This window comes from Chlorocebus sabaeus, chromosome 13, assembly GCF_047675955.1.
Source record: "Chlorocebus sabaeus isolate Y175 chromosome 13, mChlSab1.0.hap1, whole genome shotgun sequence".
NCBI classification, from domain to species: Eukaryota; Metazoa; Chordata; class Mammalia; order Primates; family Cercopithecidae; genus Chlorocebus; species Chlorocebus sabaeus.
Genome location: NC_132916.1, coordinates 90,872,803 through 90,892,400, shown reverse-complemented (window position 1 = coordinate 90,892,400; position 19,598 = coordinate 90,872,803).

The following is a 19,598-nucleotide window of genomic DNA, read 5'->3' as shown; positions in this document are numbered from 1 at the left end:
ACTCTGTGGGGAACTAGGTAAAGCATTAAGGAAGAGACTTTTGAGACATGAAGAATGAATAGAAGGGAAAAGAAAAAAAAAGGGAAGGAAGAACATGTCATGAGAGAAACGAGCATGGAGAAGGAGGTGTGAAGTGTCCAGCAATGTGGGGTGATCAGGCAAGGTGATCAGGGGAGGACTGGCAGGAGAAAAGGTGGAAATGGCTGGAGAAATACAGAGGATGAGGGCTTTGTGACAATTCATTTCTTGGCAATCTGTAGTCAAAAGAGCAAAGCAAGGGCTTCACCACTGAGGGCAAATTGAGATCTTTCCATTTTCTGATTGCACTGGTCATGAAGCCAAAGCAAGGAGAGAAGTTTAGAGAAAAAAGAGTGAAAAGAAATGGACAAAGCCACCGAGAAATATGAGACTATGTGAAAAGACCAAATCTACATTTGATTGGTGTACCTGAAAGTGATGGGGAGAATGGAACCAAGTTGGAAACATTCTTTAGGATATTATCCAAGAGAACTTCCCCAACTTAGCAAGGCAGGCCAACATTCAAATTCAGGAAATACAGAGGACACTACAAAGATACTACTTCAAAAGAACAACCCCAAGACACAAAATTGTCAGATTCACCACGGTTGAAATGAAGGAGAAAAATGTTAAGGGCAGCCAGAGAGAAAGGTCGGGTTACCCAGAAAGGGAAGTACATCGGACTAACAGCGGATCTCTCTGCAGAAACCCTACAAGTCAGAAGAGTGGGGGCCAATATTCAACATTCTTAAAGAAAAGAATTTTCAACCAAGAATTTCATATCTAGCCAAACTAAGCTTCATAAGTGAAGGAGAAATAAAATCCGTTACAGACAAGCAAATGCTGAGACATTTTGTCACCGCCAGGCCCACCTTACAAGAGCTCCTGAAGGAAACACTAAACATGGAAAGGAACAACTGGTACCAGCCACTGCAAAAACATGCCAAATTGTAAAGATCATTGATGCTCTGAAGAAACTGCTTCAATTAATGGGCAAAATAACCAGCTAACATCATAATGACAGGATCAAATTCACACATAACAATATTAACCTTAAATGTAAATGTGCTAAATGCCCCAATTAAAAGACACAGACTGGCAAATTGGATAAAAGGTCAAGACCCAGCAGTGTGCAGTATTCAGGAGACCCATCTCACATGCAGAGACACACAGGTTCAAAATAAAAGGGTGGAGGAAGATCTACCAAGCAAATGGAAAGCAAAAAAAAAAAAAAAAAAAGAAAAGAAAAAAGAAAGAAAGGCAGGGGTTGCAATCCTAGTCTTTGATAAAACAGACTTTAAACCACAAATATCAAAAGAGACAGGGAAGGCCATTACATAATGGTAAAGGGATCAATTCAACAAGAAGAGCTAACTATCCTAAATATATATGCACCCAATACAGGAGCACTCGGATTCATAAAACAAGTCTTTAGAGACCTACAAAGAGACTTAGACTCCCACACAATAATAATGGGAGACCTTAACACCCCACTGTCAGTATTAGACAGATCAACAAGACAGAAGGTTAAAAAGTATATCCAGAACTTGAACTCATCTCTGCGCCAAGCTGACCTAAAAGACATCTACAGAACTGTCTACCACAAATCAACAGAATATACATCTTTGTCAGCATCACATGGCACTTATTCTAAAATTGACCACATAATTGGAAGTAAAACTCACCTCAGCAAATGTAAAAGAACAGAAATCACAACAAACTGTCTCTCAAACCACAGTGGAATTAAATTAGAATTCAGGGTTAAGACACTCACTCAAAACCGCACAACTACATGGAAACTGAACAGTCTGTTCCTGAATGACTACTGGGTAAATAACAAAATGAAGGCAGAAATAAAAGTGCTCTTTAAAACCAAGGAGAAAAAAGACACAACGTACTGGAATCTCTGGGACACAGCTAAAGCAGTGTGTAGAGGGAAATTGATAGCACTAAATGCTCACAAGAGAAAGCAGGAAAGATCTAAAATCAACATCCTAATATCACAATTAAAAGAACTAGGAAAGCAAGAGCAAACAAATTTAAAAGCTAGCAGAAGGCAAGCAATAACTAAGATCAGAGCAGAACAGAAGGAGATAGAGACACAAAAAAACCTTTCAAAAAAATCAATGAACTCAGGAGATAGTTTTTTAAAAGACCAACAAAATGGATAGGCTGTTAGCAAGATTAATAAAAAAGAAAAGAGAGAAGAATCAAATAGACTCAAAAAAAGGGATAAAGGGGATATCACCACCAATCCCACAGAAATACAAACTACCAACAGAGAATGCTATAAACACCTCTATGCAAATGAACTAGAAAACCTAGAAGAAATAGATAAATTCCTGGACACATAGACCCTCTGAAGACTAAACCAGGAAGAAGTTGAATCTCTGAATAGACTGATAACAGGTTCTGAAATGGAGACAATAATTAATAGCCTACCAACCAAAAAAAGTCCAGGACCAGAAGGATTCACAACCAAATTCTACCAGAGGTACAAAGAGGAGCTGGTACCATTCCTTCTGAAACTATTCCAATCAATAGAAAAAGAAGGAATCCTCCCTAACTCATTTTATGAGGCCAGCATCATCCTGATACCAAAGCCTGGCAGAGACACAAGAAAAAAAGAGAATTTTAGACCAATATCCCTGATGAACGTCGATGTGAAAACCCTCAATAAACTACTGGCAAACTGAATCCAGCAGCACATCAAAAAGCTTATCCACCATGACCAAATCAGTTTCTTCCCTGGGATGCAAGGCTGGTTCAACATACACAAATTGATAAACGTAATCCATCACATAAACAGAACCAATGACAAAAACCACATGATTATCTCAATAGATGCAGAAGAGGACTTTGACAAAATTCAACAGCCCTTCATGCTAAAAACTCTCAATAAACCAGATATTGATGGAATGTATCTTAAAATAATAAGAGCTATTTATGACAAACCCACAACCAATATCATGCTGAATGGGCAAAAGCTGGAAGCATTCCCTTTGAAAACCAGCACAAGACAAGGATGGCCCCCTCACCACTCCTATTCTACATAGTGTTGGAAGTTCTGGCCAGGGCAATCAGGCAACAGAAAGAAATAAAGTGTACTCAATTAGGAAAAGAGGAAGTCAAATTGTCCCTATTTGCAGATGACATGATTGTATATTTAGAAAACCCCATTGTCTCAGCCCCAAATCTCCTTAAGCTGATAAGTAACTTCAGCAAAATCTCAGGATCCAAAATCAATGTGCAAACATCACAAGCATTCCTGTACACCAATAAGAGGCAGAGAGCCAAATCATGAGTGAACTCCCATTCACAATTGCTACAAAAAGAATAAAATACCTAGGAACCCAACTTACAAGGAATGTGAAGGATCTCTTCAAGGAGAACTACAAATTGGAAAAAACGACTTTAAAGTTCATATGGAACCAAAAAAGAGCCCACATTGCAAGACAATCTTAAGTAAAAAGAACAAAGCTGGAGGCATCGTGCTACCTGACTTCAAACTATACTAAAAGGCTACAATAACCAAAACAGCATGACACTGGCACCAAAACAGATATATAAACCAATAGAACAGAACAGAGGCTTCAGAAATAACACCACATGTCTACAACCATCTGACCTTTGACAAACCTGAAAAAAAAAAACAAGAAATGGAGAAAGAATTCCCTATTTAATAAATGGTGCCAGGAAAACTGATTAGTCATATGTAGAAAGCTGAAACTGGATCCCTTCCTTACATCTTATACAAAAATTAATTCAAGATGGATTAAACACTTAAATGATGGACCTAAAACCATAAAAACCCTAGAAGAAAACCTAGGCAATACCATTCAGAACTTAGGCATGGGCAAGGACTTCATGACTAAAACACCAAAAGCAATGGCAAGAAAAGCCCAAAATTGACAAATGGGATCTAATTAAACTAAAGAGCTTCCACATGGCAAAAGAAACTACCATCAGAATGAACAGGCAAGCTACAGAATGGGAGAAAATTTTTGCAAAGGTCTAATATCCAGAATCTACAAAGAACTTAAACAAATTTACAAGAAAAAAACAAACAACCCCATCAAAAATTGTGCAAAGTATATGAACAGACACTTCCCAAAAGAAGACATTTATGCAGCCAACAGACACATGAAAAAATGTTCATCATCACTGGTCATCAGAGAAACGCAAATCAAAACTACAATGAGATACCATTTCACACCAGTTAGAATGATGATTATTAAAAAGTTAGGAAACAACAGGTGCTGGAGAGGATGTGGAGAAATAAGAATGCTTTTACACCGTTGGTGGGAGTGTAAAGTAGTTCAACCATTGTAGAAGACAGTGTGGCAATTCCTCAAGAATCTAGAACTAGAAATACCATTTGACCCAGCAATCCTATTACTGGGTATATACCCAAAGGATTATAAATCATTCTAGTATAAAGACACATGCACACGTAAGTTTATTATGGTACTATTCACAATAGCAAAGACTTGGAACCAACCCAAATGTCCATCAATGAGAGATTGGATAAAGAAAATGTGGCACATATACACCATGGAATACTATGCAGCCATTAAAAAGGATGGGTTCATTTCATTTGCAGGGACATGGATGAAGCTGGAAACCATCATTCTCAGCAAACATCACAAGCACAGAAAACCAAATACCGCACATTCTCACTCATAGGTGGGAAATGATCAATGAGAACACTTGGACACAGAGTGGGGAATATCACACACCAGGCCTGTCACGTGGTCAGGGGCTGAGGGAGGGATGGCATTAGGATAAATGACTAATGTAAATGATGAGTTGATGGGTGCAGCAAACCAACATGTCACATGTATACCTATGTAACAAACCCACATATTGTACACATGTACCCTAGAACTTAAAGTACAATTAAAAAAAAAAATGCAACCTGTAGTGTCACACTCCTCTGAATAGATTGTAAACCCAAGTGTGCATGAATCATCATTATTAGCTTTAAGAGATGAGTTGCTTTAGACACAATGAAAAGGAAGTCCATACCAAAAGAAGAAAGAGAGTAAGAGATTTGGAGAGAAAGGGGTTTTGGGAAAAAAAGAAAAACTTGAGCACTTTCAATTGTAGCCATTTCTTTAAAGCTGGGAAGATGAATTGATTAAATTATACAAAATCTGAATGTTTGAGAATCTCCTGATTTAAGCTAAGAGCAGAAGGTTACCTCTATTTTGAGGAATGAAAGTCATTAACTTGTAAAAGTCAGATACCAAGACATAAAAATGGGCAGAGCATTTTTCTATTTCCTGTTAAATCTATTCTTCTGCCTCATAGCCCTTCTTGAGTATGGAGCCTTCCCTAGACCCAGTAACCAAAGTGACTTTTTACCCTATTCTCTGTGTTTCTGCCTCATTCTCCTCCTACTGCATCAAAAGTATACTCTCAGGAACTAAAGGATAGCTTATCCCTTTTACTTAACATTCAACAGCACTATCAGTGAACTCCAGAAATATTTCCCAAGGGAGAAGCAGAAAATGTTTGTCTCACAAGTAATGTTTTCACTATTATAATGAAGAATAAAAATGTTTACTAGAGTGAAAGAATTAGTAGCCGAATCAGTCCACTCTTTCTTATTAGAAGAAGTTAGGGTTATAATTAGAAGTGAAATTATTCTACTGATCCCTATATCAGTTCCAGCTTGTTGACTTTAATGAGGAAGTATAACACTTGGAAATGTGAAAACACAGTGGGTAATATTTATATGAAATCTTCAAAAACCATGGTATTTTGCTCATGTGGAATACTATGGCATTTTGCCTAGATCAGGGAACCAGCAGATTAGCACATTAACACTTTCAGGAAGCGTGCATATAGTTTGCTTTGAACGTGGTCTTTGACTTCTAGGAGAAATACCTAGTGATTTCAAACTGACCAACTACTTTATAAAGCATTTCTTTAAAAAATGCTGGTTGCCAAGAAGCTCCTAGCATCTTTATTATAAAACAAGTCTACACTCCACTTTTGAACAGGAAAAGTCCTGTTTAAAACTCAAGGCAGGGGCACCCTCCGTCTTGGAGGTTAGGTTGGCTTGGCAGTTCTAGCCTGCCAGGGAGTCCAAACAGTCCAGACTAGGAGGAGTGTCCTACAGTGCAGCACAGCTTCTGTGCCAGATTGTGGTCAGACTGCTTCTTTGAGTGGGACCCCAATCCCCAAAGGCCAGGTCACCTAGAAAGGGAAGCCCATCAGACTGACAGTGGACCTTCATCCCTCCTCACTGGATGGGGCCTCCCTGTGGGAATTTCAGCAACTCTAGCCAGTCTTATATGGAAATAACTCAAATCTCTCCCTGGGACAAAGCCCCTGGGGGTTAGGGATGGGGTGGCCACAGTTTCTACGGTTCAGACAACTCAGCCCTTCTAACTTGCTAGCTCGGAGAGTCCAGGGAGTCTGAATGAGGAAGTCTTTCCCTCAATGTAGCACATCTGCTCTACCAAAAAGCAACCAGACTGTTCTTTAAATAGGTCTTCAATCTCATCCCTCCTGACTGGGTGAGACTCCCAAGAGGATTCTCCAGACACCTCCTATAGAAGCATCCAGGCTGGCAACAGGTGAGAATCCCCCTTGGATGGAACTCCCAGAGGAAGGAGCAGGCTGCCACCTTTGCTGTTTCGCAGTCTTTGCTGGTGATTCCTCCAGGTAACAGAAAAACCTGAGGCAACTAGGGTCTGGAGTGGTCCCCCAGAAAACCACTGCAGCCCTACAGAAGAGTGGGTGACTATTAAAAGAAAAAAGAAGAGAAAACAACAACAACATCAACAGAAAAGACCCAACAAAAACCCCATTCAAAGGTCAGCAACCACAAAGATTGAAGTAGGTAAGTACACAAAGAATAGAAAGAATCAATGCAAAAATGCTGAAAACTCAAAAAACTAGTGAGTTCCATTCCAAATGACCACAGCACTTTCCAGCAAGGGCACAGAACTGAGCTGAGGCTGAGATGGCTGAATTGACAGAAGTAGGCTTCAGAAGGTGGATAACAACAAACTTCACTGAGCTAAAAGAGCATGTTGTAACCAAATGCAAACAAGCTAAGAAGCATAATAAAACAATACAGGAGCTGATAACCAGAATAGCCAGTTTATAGGGGAATATAACCAACCTTATGGAGCTGAAAAACACAAAAACTTCACAATACAATCACAAGTATCAAATAGCAGAATAGACCAAGCAGAATAAAATCTCAGAGTTTGAAGACTATCTTTCTGAAATAAGACATACAGACAAGAATAGAGAAAGAAGAATGAAAAGGAACAGACAAAACCTCTGAGAAATATGGGACTGTAAAAAGACTGAACCTACAACTGATTATGGTACCTGAAAGAGACAGGGAGAATGGAATCCAGTTGGAAAATATACTTCAGGATATCATCCAGGAGAACTTCCCCAACCTAGCAAGACAGGCCAACATTTACATTCAGGAAATCCAGAGAACCCCAGTAAGATACTCCATGAGAAGATCAACCCCAAGACACATAATCATTAGATTCTCCAAGGCCAATATAAGAAAAGATGTTAAGAGCAGCCAGAAAGAAAGGCCAGGTCATCTACAAAGGGAAACACATCAGACTAACAGTGGACCTCTCAGTGGAAACCCTATAAGCCAGAAGAGATTGGGGGCCAATATTCCAACATTTCTAAAGAAAAAAATTTCCAACCCAGAATTTCATATCCAGCCAAACTAAGTTTCATAAGTGAAGGAGAAATAACATCCTTTTCAGACAAGCAAATGCCAAAGGAAATGTGTCACCACTAGGCTTGCCTTGCAAGACCTCCTGAAGGAAGCACTAACTATGGAAAAAAGAATCATTACCAGTCACTCCAAAACCACAATGAAGTACACAGACAAGTGATATTATGAAGCAACCACATAAACAAGTCTGCAAAATAACCAGCTAGCATTATGATGACAGGATCAAATTCACATATAACAATATTAACCTTAAACGCGAATGGGCTAAATACCCCAGTTAAAAGACTGAATGGCAAGCTGAATAGAGTCAAGAACCATCAGTATGCTGTCTTCAAAAGTCCTGTGTCATGGGCAAAGAAACACATAGGCTCAAAATAAAAGGGTAGAAGAAAATTTACCCAGCAAAAGGAAAACATAAAAAAGCAGGACTTGCAATCCCAGTTTCTGAAAAGACAGACTTTAAATCAACAAAGCTTAAAAAAAGACAAAGAACAGCATTACATGATGGTAAAGAGTTCAACAAGAAGAGCTAAGTATTCTAAATAAATATATATATATGTACCCAATACAGGAGTACCCAGTTTCATAAAGTGAGTTCTTAGAAACCTTCAGAGAGACTTAGATTTCCACACAATAATAATGGGAGATTATAACACCCCACCGACAATATTAGACAGACCATCGAGACAGAAAATTAACAAAGATATTCAGGGCCTAAACTCAGCTCTGGATCAAGTGGACCTGATAGATATCTACAGAACTCTATGTCCCAAAACAAAAGAATATGCACTTTTTTCTCATCATTATATGGCACTTACTCTAAAACTGATCACATAAGTGAAAGTAAAACACTCCTCAGCAAATACAAAAGAACTGAAATCACAACAGTCTCTCAGACTACAGCACAACCAAATTAGAATTCAAGACGAGAAATTCATTCAAAACCACAGAACTACATGGAAACTGAACAACCTGTTCCTGAATGACTCCTAGGTAAATAATGAAATTAAGGCAGAAATCAAGAAGTTCTTCTTTGAAACTAATAAGAACAAAGATACAATGTACCAGAATCTCTGGGACATGGCTGAAGCAGTGCTAAGAGCGAAATGTATAGCACTAAATGCCCACATCAAAAGGCTAGAAAGATCTCAAATTAACGACCTAATATCACAAATAAAGGAACTAGAGAACCAAAAGCAAACAAACCCCAAAGCCAGCAGAAGACAAGCAATAACCAAGATCAGAGAAGAACTGAAATAGAGATATAAAAAGGCTTTTAAAACATCGACAAATCCTAGTACTGTTTTTTGAAAAAATTTAATAAAATAGACCATTAGCTAGACTAATAAAGAATGAAAGAGAAGGCCAGGCACAGTGGTTCATGCCTGTAATCCCAACACTTTGAGAGGCTGAGGCGGGAAGATCACAAGGTCAGGAGTTTGAAACCAGCCTAACCAACATGGTGAAACCCCATCACTACTAAAAATACAAAAATTAGCTGGGTGTAGTGGTGCACACCTGTAATCTCAGCTACTCAGGAGGCTGAGACAGAAGAATCACTTGAATCCGGGAGGCAGAGGTTGCAGTGAGCCAAGATGGTGCCACTGCTCTCCAGCCTGGGTAACAAAGCGAGACTCCATCTAAATAAAATAAGTAAATAAATAATGAAAAAGAGAAGAATCAAATAGACACAATTAGAAATGATAAGGGGGATATCACCACTGACCCCACAGAAATACAAACAACCAGGCCAGGCATGGTAACACTTTGGGAGGCCAAGGTGGGTGGATTGCCTGAGCTCAGGAGTTTGAGACCAGCCTGGGCAGCATGGTGAAACTAAATACAAATCTACTAAACTACAAAAAATTAGCCGGGTGTGGCAGCGTGTGCCTGTAGTCCCAGCTACTCAGGAGGCTGAGGCAGGAGAATTGCTTGAACCTGGGAGGCAGAGGTCACAGTGAGCCAAAAGCGTGCCACTGTACTCCAGCCTGGGCAACAGAGTGAGTCTCCATCTCCAGAAAAACAAACAAATGAAAGACAAACAATCATCAGAGAATATTATAAATGCCTTTATGCACAAAACTAGAAAATCTAGAAGAAATGAATAAATTCCTGGACACATACACCCTCCCAAGACTGAACTAGGAAGAAATTGAATCCCTGAATAGACCAATAATGCGTTCTGAAATTAAAGCAGTAATAAATAGCCTACTAACCAAAAACAGCCTGGGCCCAGATGGATTTACAGCTGAATTCTACCAGAGGTACAAAGAAGACCTGTATCATCTCTACTGAAACTATTTCAAGAAATTGAAAAGGAGGGACTTCTCCCTAACTTATTCTGAGGCCAACATCATCCTGAAGAGATAAAATGAAAAAAGAAAACTTCAGGCCAATATCCCTAATGAACATCAATGCAAAGATCCTTAATAAACTACTGGCAAACCAAATCCAGCAGCACATCAAAAAGCTTACCAACCATGACGAAGTAGGCTTCACCCCTGGGATGCAAAGTTGGCTCAACATATGCAAATCAATAAATGCAATTCATCACATAAACAGAACTAAAGACAAAAACCACATGATTATCTCAATAGATGCAGAAAAGGCCTTTGATAAAATTCAACATCCCTTTATGTTAAAAACTCTCAATAAACTAGGTATTGAAAGAACACACCTCAAAATAATAAGAGCCATATATAACAAGCTCACAGCCAATATCATCCTGAATGGGCAAAAGCTGGAAGCATTCCCCTTGAAAACCGGCACGAGACAAGGGTGCCCTCTCTCACCACTCCTGTTCAACATAGTATTGGAAGTTCTGGCCAGGGCAATCAGACAAGAGAAAGAAATAAAGGGTATTCAAGCAGGGAGAGAGGAAGGCCAATTACCTTTGTTTGTAGATGACATGATTCTATATCTAGAAAACCCCATTGTCTCAGCCCCAAAGCTTCTTAAGATGATAAGCAACTTCAGCAACATTGTATTGTCTCAGGATACAAAATCAATGTGAAAAAATTGTTAGCATTCCTATACACCAACAACAGGCAAACAGGGAATCAAATCATGAATGAACTCCCATTTATAATTGCTACAAAAAGAATAAAATACCTAGGAATACAGCTAACAAGGAAAGTGAAGGACCTCTTCAAGAAAAACTACAAACCACTGCTCAAAGAAATCAGAGAGGATGCAAACAAATGAAAAAACATTCTATGCTTATGGATAGGAAGAATCAATATCATGAAAATACTGCCCAAAGTAATTTGTAAATTCAATGTTATTTCCATTAAAATACCATTGACATTCTTCACAGAATTAGAATAAACTATTTAAAAATTCATATGAAACAAACAAAAAAAGGGCCCAAATAGTCAAGACAATCCTAAGCAAAAAGAACAAAGCTGGGGGCATCACACTACCCGACTTCAAACTATTATATTACAAGACTACAGTAAACAAAACAGCATGGAACTGGTACAAAAACAGACACACTGACCAATGGAGCAGAATAGAGAACTCAGAATAAGACTGCACATCTCCAACCATCTGATCTTCAACAACCCTAACAAAATCAAGCAATGGGAAAAGGATTCCCTATTTAATAAATGATGCTGGGAGAACTGACTAGCCATATGCAGAAAATTGAAACTGGACCTCTTCCTTACAGCTTACATAAAAATTAACTCAAGATGGATTAAAGACTTAAATGTAAAACTTCAAACTCTAAAAACCCTGGAAGAAAATCAAGGCAATAGCATTCAGGATATAGTCATGGGCAAAGATTTCATGATGAAAACACCAAAAGCAATTGCAATAAAAGCAAAAATTGACAAATGGGATCTAATTAAACTGAAGAACATCTGAACAGAAAAAATAAACTATTATCAGAGGTGAACAGACAACTTACAGGATTGGGGAAAATTTTGCAATCTATCCTTCTGACAAAGGTCTAAATTCAGAGTCTATAAGGAACTTAAACAAATTTATGAGAAAAAAAAACAAACAATCCCATTAAAAAGTGGGCAAAGTACATGAACAGACACTTCTCAAAAGAGAATATACATGCAGTCAATAAACATGTGAAAAAAAAAGCCCAACATCACTTATCATTAGAAAAATCCAAGTCAAAACCACAATGAGATACTGTCTCACACCAGTCAGAATGGAAATTATTAAAAAATCAAAAAATAACAGATGCTCGTGAGGTTGTAGAGAAAAAAGAACACTTTTAAACTGTTGGTGGAAGTGTAAATTAGCTCAGTCATTGTGGAAGATAGTGTGATGATTCCTCAAAGATCTAGAGGCAGAAATACCTCTAGATAGGATTTGACCTATTAGATAGGTAATAAGACTTGACCTAGCAATACTATCACTGGGTATATACCCAAAGGAATAGAAATCATTCTATTATAAATATATATGACACATATATTCATTGCAGCCCTATTCACAATAGCAAAGACATAGAATCAGCCCATTAAAAATAGACTGGATAAAGAAAATGTGGTACATATACACCATGGAATACTATGTACCCATAAAAAATAATGAGATCATGTTCTTGGCAGGAGCATGGATAGAGTGGGAAGTGGTTATTCTCAGCAAACTAACACAGGAACAGAAAAACAAGCGCCATGTGTTCTCACTTATACATGGGAGCTGAATGATGAGAACACATGGACACATGGAAGGGAACAACACAGAATGGGGCCTGTTGGGGGAGTGGGGTAGGGAGAGCATCAGAAGAATAGCTAATGGATGCTGGGTTTAATACCTAGGTGACGGGTTAATTTGTGCAGCAAATCACCGTGGCACACATTTACCTATGTAACAAACCTGCACATCCTGCACATGTATCCTGGAATTTAAAATAAAAGTTGAAGAAAAAAAAATTTGATTCCTTAAAACTATAAATTTTAAGAAATATTTTACATAACTACTTATATTTATGAATTACAAATAATATTTATAAATAAATATAATATTTAATATCACTATTAAAAATAGCTCTTAGGCTGGTCCTCAATTATACATTTAAAAAGTATATCTTATGTTTAAGTCTTATATTCCAAGAAAAGTTCTAAATACTATATCCATATCACTTTACTTAATCTTCCACGAGTTAGGTACTACTATTCTCTACTACTATTCTCATTTTAGAGGGAAAACAACGGAGGCACAGAGAGGTTAAAAGAAAAAAAAAGGGGGGGCAGGCGCCGTGGCTCACACCTGTAATCCCAGCACTTTGGGAGGCCGAGAAGGGTGGATCACCTGAGGTCAGGAGTTCAAAACCAGCCTGGGCAACATGACGAAACCCCCTCTCTACTAAAAATACAAAAAAGTAGCTGGGTGTGGTGGTGGGTGCCTGTAATACCAGCTACTTGGGAGGCTGAGGCAGAAGAATTACTTGAACCCAGGAGGTGGAGTTTGCAGTAAGCTGAGATTGTGCCATTGCACCCCAGCCTGGGCAATAAGAGAGAAACTCCGTCAAAAAAAAAAAAAAAAAAAAAAAAAAAAAACACTTGTCCAAAATCATATAGCTGGTAACTGGTAATGCCTAGATTTGAACCTGAGTAGTCATAGTCCAAGATTATGTTTTTAACCACCATGCCACACTAATTCCATGCAGGGATAGGCTGAGAGTTCTAATGCTCAAGAAAGACCCTACTAACAATAAACATTTTTATCATTAACAGCATTAACCATCCAACTTTCCTCTTCCCATTTCTTTTATAAGTAGGGAACTACTGTATTTACCATTTAATCAGGCTCAAGCCAAACATGTTATTACCAGGAGATTATAATTTTGCTTTAAAAATATAATGAGTCTAAAACACAAAAAGCAACGGCAGCAAAAGTCAAAATTGACAAATGGGATCTCATTAAACTAAAGAGCTTCTGCACAGCAAAAGAAACTACCATCAGAGTGAACAGGCAACCTACAGAATGGGAGAAAATTTTTGCAATCTACTCATCTGACAAAGGGCTAATATCCAGAACCTACAAAGAACTCAAACAAATTTACAAGAAAAAAACAAACAACCCCATCCAAAAGTGGGCAAAGGATATGAACAGACATTTCTCAAAAGAAGACATTCATACAGCCAACAGACACATGAAAAAATGCTCATCATCACTGGCCATCAGAGAAATGCAAATCAAAACCACAATGAGATACCATCTCACACCAGTTAGAATGGCAATCATTAAAAAGTCAGGAAACAACAGGTGCTAGAGAGGATATGGAGAAATAGGAACACTTTTACACTGTTGGTGGGACTGTAAACTAGTTCAACCATTATGGAAAACAGTGTGGCGATTCCTCAAGGATCTAGAACTAGAAGTACCATATGACCCAGCCATCCCATTACTGGGGATATACCCAAAGGATTATAAATCATGCTGCTATAAAGACACATGCACACATATGTTTATTGTGGCACTATTCACAATAGCAAAGACTTGGAATCAACCCAAATGTCCATCAGTGACAGACTGGATTAAGAAAATGTGGCACATATACACCACGGAATACTATGCAGCCATAAAAAAGGATGAGTTTGTGTCCTTTGTAGGGACATGGATGCAGCTGGAAACCATCATTCTTAGCAAACTATCACAAGAACAGAAAACCAAACACCGCATGTTCTCACTCATAGGTGGGAACTGAACAATGAGATCACTTGGACTCAGGAAGGGGAACATCACACACCAGGGCCTATCATGGGGAGGGGGGAGGGGGGAGGGATTGCATTGGGAGTTATACCTGATGTAAATGACAAGTTGATGGGTGCTGACGAGTTGATGGGTGCAGTATACATATGTGCACAAGTATACATATGTAACAAACCTGCACGTTATGCACATGTACCCTAGAACTTAAAGTATAATAATAATAATAAATAAATAAAAAATAAAAAAATAAAAAATAAAAAATATATAATGCTTGCACTACTAGAGGTAAAATATTAATCAACAAGTGAGAGGTTTAATCTCTAAATTGGTATAACAGTTCCTCAGCAGCTTTGCTTAAAATGGTAAAATACAAATTTTTATTTTGTCTTATTTTCTGTTTAATCCTGCATCAGTTTCTGGTTCCATGTTGACTCAAATGCCAGTATGAAGGTGGAATGCAAAAAACCCACAATAGATAACCCACTGCATGGCAGAGAAGAGGAGAGGAAGAGGAAAGAAGAAGTAAGAAGAAAGAAGAAGAAGAGGAAAGAAGAAGGAGAAGGAGAAGGAGGGGGACGGGGAAGGGGAGGAAGAAAATAATTAATGCTGAGGGCAATAAGGGTGAATTTTGATGTGTTAAAAAGCTAAGGAAGAGGCAGGAGAAGGATGCAGAAAGACAGGACACAGTTGAGAAAACAGCTCCTGATTCTCAGTGACCCTCCAACACTGAAGAAAGTACCCTGTCTAGGAAGCAAGGAAGAATTAACAACCACAGAGATCACTGGCCAGCTTAGGCATCCAGGTGTTACATATATATATAATATATATGAATATGTATAATATATATGAATATATATGATATATATGAACATATAATATATATGAATATATATAACATATACAAATATATATTTTATATGAATATATATATCAACAACCCTACTTCCACAAGAGAGGTTATCTTACCAGTATTTGTGTGTGTGTGCCCTCTGTATCCCTGCCCTCCAAATGACGTTTAGGCAACATTACTTGTATCCCTTCTCCTCACAGATTCAAATTGGCCCAGATGAAGCGGGTGTCTGGAACATGACTATCAATAAAGGCTTTGATTCAGGTTAACCAAATATATTTTGGGGTAGCAGAAAGCAAGTAGATATTCCTTTTCAGGGGATTTTTTTTCAACCTTGTTTCTGTTTTATCCAACAGAGTTGTATTTTCCCTTAGTTTCTTCCTTTTTTTTTTTTTTTTTTTAGATGGTTGCTTTGTCATCCAGGCTGAAGTGCAGTGGCCTGATCTCAGCTCACTGCAACCTCTACCTCCTGGGTTCAAGCAATTCTCCTGTCTTAGCCTCCCAAGTAGCTGGGATTACATATGCACACCACCACGCCTGGCTAATTTTTGTATTTTTAGTAGAGACAGTGTTTCACCATGTTGGCCAGGGTGGTCTCGAACTCCTGACCTCAAGCAATCTGCTTGCCTTGGCCTCCCAAACTGCTGGGGTTACAGTCGTAAGCCACCCTGCCGGGTCTTCTTTTCTTTATCAACGTCTTCCCATACATCATATTCTAACTGGTATCTAAAGAGACCACACATTGAGGTTGACATATTGAAAAAAAAGAAATAAACTAAGAATGTATGAGAAATCAATTCAAGGCTTATGAACTTAACCATACCATCTAATAAATGCATAATAAAGACTAGAACATAAAAGATTGGGTTCTTCATCATATCATTCTCCTTCGAAACACTGAAACACTCATTCTGGGCAATTAGAACCAGAGCATTTGGAGTGCATTTTTTTTCTCTTTCCATTACAATGCTCAACTTTGTTGGATCTTTTATAAATACTTGCAGGCAATCCATCTACTTTCTTTGAAAAATTATTGAGAATTCTTAGATAAATTATTACTCTCTCTTTTTGTTACCTTTTAAAGAATCATTCAAGGGTTCTGAGCAAAGGAGAATCATTGCAGATTTGTGTTGCAGATCAGTCCCTTTAGAGGCTATGAAGAACAAAGTCAAAGTGGGTGAGGTTGGAAGCAGAAAATCCAAATAGAAGTTGGTGGTATCCCAAGGAAAAGGTAATGAGCTACTGAGCCAGGAGAGTGTGATAGGGAAGAGGAAGATAAAGATTTTAAAAATTAGATTTAGCAATTGATTGAATATGTGACTAAAGGAGACAGGTTTATGGAGGAAGAGCAGGATCAGGAGCAAAAACAAATATTTCATTCTCAAATCAGTTGAGTTTGGAATCTTTAGGGATGAATCAGAGGAAAAGGCCCAGCAGAGAGTTGTACTGACATGAAATTTATGGAGACTTCTGCAGAGGAGTAATAGACTAAGGCATCATCAACTGCAGGTGATTGGAATTATGAGAATAGATATGGCAACTCAAGGAGAATTCACAGTGGGAGCACATAGTAGGTCAGGGACAGAACTCTTAGCCACAAGGCTAAAGGGGTAAAGGAAAAAAGAAATACCTATGAGTGATAATGTGCAAAATACAATATATTAATATTCAGGGCTACTCTCACCTTTCTAAGCACTCCCTTTTACTTTAGAGACTGAAAGCCTGAGAAACTACATCACTCCAACTCTCTTGACAGTCATGTCTCCATTTAGATGCTTTAAATTGAAGATGCCTACATAAGAATAGAATGTGGGAGAAGATGTGGTTCTCTGAAGCTATGTGCTTGAATATCAGCAGATGGCCTTAGATGGCCTCAGAAATTTACTTCTGGGTACTGGTCTGAGAATCATTCAATTCAGTGATACAGACAAGAGTGTTTATTTGCTGTATTTTTACTGGGACTTTGTGAACCTCCAGCAATTTCCTTGAATTTTGCTCCACAATGATTATAATGGTTCTAATTTCCTATATTAAATATCTCCCTCTTCAAAATGCTCACAATAAGGTCTGTGTTTGTGAACAAGCTTTTACTAAGATAAAAATTGTAGTGTCAGAGAGGTATAAAGACAAAAACCTTTTTCATCATGTTGAGAGTAAGTGACCTATGAAAAAAGTACAGACAAGAAGCATAGACTCATTCTGGGGAGAGAACCCCTTTTAACAGGGAGAAGAGACATATTAAATGGCACCTAAAAGGAGAGATGAGTCCAAATAATTTGAGTGTGAGTGTGTGTGTGTGTGTACCTTATGATAAGATAGACCCCAGCATATTTATAAACTAAGACAAGAGCCCATAGAAAGGAAAAAGGTGAAGACTATGAAATGGTAACTATGACTGAAGAAGTAAGACCCTGGACTAGATGGAAGGAGTTAGGACCAGTGCTGGGTAGACTGGCCGTGAACAGGGAAAGGGGTATTCTTTTCTTCTAAGATGATGGCAAGAAAGTGGGTATGAATTGGGAAGTTGAAAGAGGTTCCACTTGCCTTGACAGAATAGATTCCCAGTTCAAAGGACAACTGGGTTTGGCCCCAGAGCCATTCATATCACCTTCTTTTGGCAATCAAACCCTTATTCCTCTTGGGAAACCACCCCATTCCATTTTCAACCCTGTGACTCTGGAGTGGCACACACGACCCAGTCCTAACCCACTCAGAACATCACATTCCACTGTCCATAGTGACCGGTCCAGTCATGTGTTGCAACTGAGCTAATAGGCTGTGATAGGATGTTTGCTCAGGCATCTAGTTAAGAAGCAGGTATATTTTCCTGCAGGAATTTGAGCAGAGAGGATGAGTTTTCTTGTTTCCATGGCAGAAAGACTTTTTCAGATAAGGGAATTAAACCAGAAAGAGAGAGAGATTGAGAAAAACCAGGTCCTGGTGATAAAGATTAAGTCCCTACTCTGAGCTTCATTTGAAGCCAGACTTTCTCTGGACTTTTCAATTAGTTTAACCACTAAATTCCACTTTTGCCTAAGCCAATGTGGGCTGCATTTTCTCTCGTTTGCTGAAAATATCCTAAACCATATAGTGAGGTCGTCTGCTGAAAGTGAAGGAAGAGGGACGTAACTTAAACAAAAAAAAGAGAGAGAAAAGCAGAGTGATAGCATAAACAGCAAAGGGAAGAATCTTAACCAATAATCACCCAGCTAGGCCATAAAACACAGTTCAGTTTGGCTCAACTCAGCCATGCTAATGTCAAGCCCAAGTCAATAATTTGGTTTTTTAATGTTCTCTGTGGCAACCAAAGAAACTGATTTTTTTCATCACTTCCAATTGCCTTTGTGAAGTATCGGCCGCCTTTGGCTGGCTCATATGACACCTAACATCTGGATAAAAATTGAAAAATGTGATGTCAACCATGTGTTTTGTCAAACACAATTACAAACCCCTGGGTAGTTAGAAAATATCTAATAATTGTTTCAGATTTCATCTGAATCATGTACACACAGCATTTGTGATTCAAAACTTTCAGAGTTAAGGAACATAATCTCTGCACCCACCATTCCTGTTTTACAAGTCAGTCCCCAGCCCAAATGTGATGTCACCTTCTCCCCCAACTTAATATTTCCCCTGTGTAGTATTTTCTCAATGCAAATGCATCAAAATTTCAGCTCCATGAGCAACTATTTATGTTGGAGTCATATATCTTATATTTCAATTTTGTTGCATAAAAGGCAGAATTTACAATATTCAAGTTGGAAGGTATATATAGATTTAAAAGGGCAAAGCAAAACCTTTTTGCTTTTTTTTTTTTTTTTTAACCAGGAATGAAGCTGATGTTCAGGAAGGTTAAGTAACTTGTACAATATCCCATTGCTAGTTAGTGGCTAACCTGAGGCTTGAACCCATGACTTTTGGCTACTCCCACTACTATACTATGCTACTTTCACCTGTCATAATCTGCTCAGAAGTAAATTTTGGTTACGTTACTATTTTGCAGTAAGGAGCACTTTGTAGCTCTGAATACAGCTACCCAAAATACTATCAACCATTCCTAAAACGCTTCCTTTGAAACGTCCATAAAAGTTCAGGACCAGCCTCACCCTTCTAACCACTCCTTTTTACTGGAATCTGAAAATTTACCTATATCATTAAATAGATAAGCACCATAGCTATTAAATCTCTGTCTACCCACCATTCCTGGTGAGACAGCCAGGTGGGAGGGGTCCCCAGAGATAAAATCCAACCGGCCTGCACACTGGGAGGAGTGTGCATTGGGGTGGAGCCACAGAAGTTTTCGCCTTTTACAGTGGGGAGGAG